The sequence below is a fragment of the Nycticebus coucang genome, chromosome 17 (genome assembly GCF_027406575.1).
Source record: "Nycticebus coucang isolate mNycCou1 chromosome 17, mNycCou1.pri, whole genome shotgun sequence".
Classification (NCBI taxonomy): domain Eukaryota; kingdom Metazoa; phylum Chordata; class Mammalia; order Primates; family Lorisidae; genus Nycticebus; species Nycticebus coucang.
Window position 1 is genome coordinate 88,670,094 of NC_069796.1, and position 5,681 is coordinate 88,675,774.

Here is a 5,681-nt window from a genome sequence, read left to right on the forward strand (position 1 = left end):
GCACCAGTGGGTGGCAAGAGGTGGGAGGTGACTGAAGCAGTGGTTACAAATTTTCACAGGAAGCTAAAACTATCCAACAGGTTGTATCCTAATGGTAGCACAGGTCAGACTAATCATATGTTGGTGGGTGGACATGCTGTGTTTTGGTTCAGAATCTACATAGCAGTACAATTTCTTCCAGTTGAGAGTTCTTGGCTTGCACTGATCACCAGGTGATGGAGGGTACTGGACCAATCTATTAGTTTTTCAAAATGCTCTCGTAGATCAGATAAATGTATTGAAGACTTCAGGAATTCTACACTTCAGTGACAGCATATAATTGGGGTTTGCTGGATGGATATGCAGCTCACTCAAAATTCAAATGCCATTAGTGACCTGCTGTGATTGGCACAGCATGCCCTTCCTTTCCACATTCCTCATGGCAATAGTATAAGCATTGTTTATTTACAACTTGGGGAAATATTGTCACTATTTATTTTATTTATTTTTTCTTAAGACAGCGTCTCAAGCTGTCTCCTTGAGACTCTGGGTAGAGTGTGGGGGTGTCTTAGCTCCCAGTATCCTCCAAATCAGGCTCAAGTGATCTTCTTGCCTCAGTTTTTCTATTTTTAGCAGAATAAAAATAGTTATTCTCACTTATTTCTCAGACTGGACTCGAACTTCCAAGCTCAAACAATCCACCCACCTCACCCAATCCTAGAGTGCTAGGATTACAGGCATGACCCATTGTGCACAGCCAGCATTGCCAAGATTTACATGGCATTTCTTTACTCTCAAAGAGAGTTCATTTTCATTGTGACTATCTTTCCATGTGGCAAGGAAGACCTAGCATTCCATTTTACCATTGTCTACAAAAACTACATAAAGTGGGGTGAGGCAGCTGAAGTAGAAGATGTCAATATTGTTTTTCACAGCCACATGCAGATTGTTTAGAGGTTCCATCTTCATGATTTGGCCCAAAATGCTGAGAGAAAGGGAGACATCAATGCTATGGTTTGGCATCAGTGTTGTATGGATGGCCATAGAAGTGCTAGGGATGGCACCATAGTGATCCTTGTTAAACTGCAGTGCAAAGTCTGTCATATGCTGCAGAACTTTGTTGGTGAATTTCGTTTCCAGCTAAATGTATCCTTGGCAGTGAGTAAATGTTCCTGAAATCTCTAAGCTTTAGCTTTTACTGCAGGTCAACAGACAGCCTTAGGAGCCACATATCCAACAGGTGCGATGCCAATTCTTGTGGACACTTCAAACAGGTCATTGAGACCACTGCTGATCACAGCTGGAGTCAGTGAAGGAGCAAATGTTGCAGGCACTGATGATGGGATAAAGGGATGTCCCACTGCTGGACCTCCTCCTGAGTTCCTGCCAAACTCACTGCCAACGAGACTATGTAGTCCTCCTCCCAAGAGATACACTCTTCCCATCTCTATGTGTTGGGCATCTTGTGGACCTCAACCTTTGACATTGGCAATCAAGGGAGACAGTGCTGAGGAAATCATGAAACTTACACCAAACTTAGTGCATAAAACTGGAAGCCTGTACAGACATAAACTGTGTCATGTGTTTGGTGGCATCATGATAATAATGCAGCACGTGTCATGTTTCTGGGAATCCTTTTATTGGGTACATAATTGAGTATACATTTAAGAATGACAGTAGTCAGTAGTCAGCACTCCAGGTTAAGAATGAGAGGGAGGAGAACACAGCCCCCCAGGAAGGTTGAGTAAAGGGTAAGTAAGGACATAGGGTAATGGAACATCTGAGGTAGCCAGATAATGATGTAACCAGAAAGGGTGGGGGAAGCAGGTCTCATCTCTTCAGACAGATGTCTCAGGTTCTCTAGCCTAAGATACTAGTTGAACAGATTCAGCTGCCTGCACTGCTGATTTCCCAAGCTAGGATACTTTTAGGTAGACATTCCTCTGACTGAGCACCTTCAGACCACTTTCTTTTCAATTAGGAGTACAGGGCCCACCTGCAGGATTTATCCTGGCTTTTAAAAGACCCATGGGGTCTCAGCCTATGTACTTTCACATATATGCAGGATAATTGTGGCACATTGACTGGGGGACTGAGGTCAAGCTTTAAAAGATCCCTAAGAAGGTCACTTTGAGAGGTTATAACCTGAGACTGTTCCAGGTTACTTGCAGTGGTGTTGCCAACAGGGCTGTCTCCTGCATCAGTCCTTCCATAATGAGGAAGCAAGTGTTTACAATGGATTCCGTGACTTCCTTCCACAGAAGCAATGGGAGGCTTGTGGTGCACAGAGGCCAAAGAACCAATGTGGCTGATTAGCTCATCCAGCAGCAGTGACTCAGTAAGGGCTATCTCTCACAGATCAGTGGCTTCTTAGATAAGACCATTTCTTTGCTTGTGACAGGGTCAGTTGATAGAAGGTGCCAATAAATATAGCACCCATCTCAAATGTCAGGATTATCAGAATCCTGTGTTGCCAAACTAAAGACCTGCTGTACCAGCTCCTGTGTTTCTGATAGTTTCTTAATAAATAGCTTCACTGTGGCAGTTGCTGGATATGTTGCTTTCATCATGCAGATCCTTCAGAAAGCTCTCTAGTAATGCATCTACACTGTCAGCTCTTCTGTATATTCTCCCAGAACACAATTTACAACTACTCAAACATCTGGCTCTCCAGCGTGTCTTTCTCACGTGGTGTGGCAATGGTGCTTTCGTGTTTGTTGGGGTATTTGCAGAAGACATCCCTGATGACTACAATCACCTCTTGGAACATATAACTTACTTTGGTCAAACTAGAGAAGTTGGACATCATGATTCGATTCAGATTCTGGAAGAACTAAAGGAATGTGTCTCAGAGATGGATGTTGACTTTGTCCGCAAAGATGTGTGGGCCATTGGAGAGTGTGCCATCAAGGTGGGGCAATCTGCAGGGCATTGTGCAAGCCCACTGTTTGACATAATCCATACCAAAGCAAGTTATTTTTGTATCATGTGAGATAAGGGTCAGTGTCATTCTTAGGACATTTTTTTATTTTTAAAATTATTATACTTCCTATATTGAAATGTCATGACATATTTTGTTAAATTCAACTGACCATATATGTACAGGTCTATTTCTAAAGTCTCTATTCTTCTCTACTGATTTATTTGTCTATCTTATTATGAGTACTACAAGGTCACTATTACTATAGATTTATAATAAATCTTAGGCAGGTACTTGAATTTTATTCTTCTTTTTCAACGTATGGAATTTGTATTATTTGTTTATTTGGGGGAGGATTTTCTTTTATTTTATTTTGTTCTATATTTTGACACAGAGTCTCACTATGTCACTCTTGGTAGAGTGCTGTGGTGTTACAGCTCACAGCAACCTCAAATTCTTGGGCTTATGTGATTCTCTTGCCTCAGCCTCCCAAGTAGCTGGGACTACGGGCACACACCACAATGTCCAGCTATCTTTTTGTTGTTGTTGTAGTTTTCATTGTTGTTTAGCAGGTCCACCCTAGGTTCAAACCTGCCAGTCTTGGGGTATGTAGCAGGTGCCCTAACCACTAAGCTATGGGCTTTAAGCTGGAGAGTTCAGCTTTTAATTCAAAGATTCCTCCCTTTCTATTGGTTCTACTTAGTCAGTCATGATTTGAAGACTTTAATGTGTACCAGAGGCAAATGGTGGTGGCTTGAGAGCATGGCCCAGGTAGTGTTGTCATGATTTCCTACCTATCACTATTCTTTCTCTCTGGATATTTCTTTCTTAAGACATCTTCAAGACTTAAATATAAGAATTTACTTCATTCACAACTTTATAGTACACAGTAAAAACTGGTACATCTGCCTATTTCTTGATCCTATGCATCTATTAACTGGCTGTTTTGAATTTATGGGCGAAATAATAAATTATGGTCATAATGATGGAGGATGGCATGTGTAGGCCAAAAAAGTAAGAAATCATTCCCTGGAATCAGGAGACATCAGAGAGGGGCAGTATCTGATGTGAACAGTATTTACAGATGGCAGGACTTCCAGAATTGAGCTAAAGTTGAGACCATAATATCTCTACACAGTGTAGCATCTTAAATGATCCATTTCTGTCGTATTTCACTGATTACCTTCCCCAAAGCTAGAAATTAGTATTCTCAACCACAACTAAAATCAATTTTTGCTCCTTTATGTCACTAAGGGTGACATGGAGACTAAAGATGTACAGATTAACTTGCAAAGATTGTAATTTTGGAGAGTAGAAAGAACATGAAATTTAGAGTGAAATCTACAGAGTGGCCATAAATTATGAATAATGCTGGTTATAATGTTTGAATATGCTCTCTTCCAAAGCCTTCATGGATTTTATGTTTGTCCTACATCTTCCTGGACATTTTATTCTTTGGTAATGGTTGAAAGCCACTAGAAAGTGCCTCATAACTTTTATAGGTATTACAAAACTTTTGTGTGAGGCACAAACTTGAGAATGGCAACAGGTAAACATTACATCACAGGAATCCAAATATGTGAGCTTGTTAAAAGGCATTAGACAAAAGAGAGCTGAAGTTTCATACACACATTTTATTGCATATTATCCACAAGGATGTATATTGTACATTTATATTTAATGTAATTTGCAAGTGTTTATATATAAAGTAATCCCTATTATTTGTGAGTGATTTAAGAACTCTGAATGGTTATTTTCAATAAATAAAACTTTGGCCCACTATTGCTTTAAATCCTAATGGTGTGTGAGAAGTGATTCTACTCTATGGTTTGGAGTTCCGGTTCCAAATTCTGTTTAGTTCTGGGAAATGAATTTTTTTTTTTTTATTGTTGGGGATTCATTGAGGGTACAATAAGCCAGTTACACTGATTGCAATTGTTAGGTAAAGTCCCTCTTGCAATCATGTTCTGGGAAATGAATTTAATCTTGAACCACCATCTTGAGACTGTGAACACTTTGAATCCACATGGTGTTGAAAGCCATATTATAACTAATCCATGAGTACATGGGTTGAACATTGTCCCTGGGACTCAATGTCACTCATTGGTGGACTCTGTCTGTCTGCAGGGACATGAAAGCGTCCAGACTAGCTCTTCCCATATAGTGAAGCCAGAGCACTCTTTATCCATGCTCCTGCAGCTGTGTGTCCCTCAGAGATTCTTCACAATTGTGCCATCTTTGCTCTATGCCCAGCCCACCGCCTCTGGAGGGCCTGCCCCCTTGCCCTCTGTCAGCCTCTTTACACACTTTAGAGACCTACTTTTAAAATGTAATCTTTCCTCCAACCATCAAGATTGGATTATAAAATGATCTCAGCAATCTACTCTATACCCAAAGACTGGAGCTGGCCACTCCAGGCTTACCTGGGCTTCTAGAGCCCACCTCTGCACAATGTAAGCAATGACCCACAAAGATGGTGATGCATATTCTTCCAAATAGAAGTTGTCAACATTCCACCCAGATGGTGCTATCTCCCCTCCCCATGCATTGTGCATAAAAATTTTTGTCCGTAAAGGAAGAATAAAAACAAAATATCCTCCCTTTATATTGTGTGTTTCATTACAGTTCACCTTGCATGCTATCAGATCAATCTTTGTGACCCAGAATTTGATTCAACTGCTACTCTGAGTTCCCCTTTCCCTGTGAAATAAAACCCCAAACTTAGCCAGGAGAATAGTCTTTCCAAGATCCATCCCTTTAGATTCCCAGCCTGCCTTTTCAG

At 40.8% G+C, this 5,681-nt stretch overlaps 1 pseudogene; it reads right to left on the reverse strand.

Moving 5' to 3' along the window:
* Window positions 1-238: 238 nt before the first annotated feature.
* On the reverse strand, window positions 239-2,788 carry LOC128568588 (AP-1 complex subunit beta-1-like; annotated as a pseudogene).
* Between the last annotated feature and the right edge of the window lie 2,893 nt (window positions 2,789-5,681).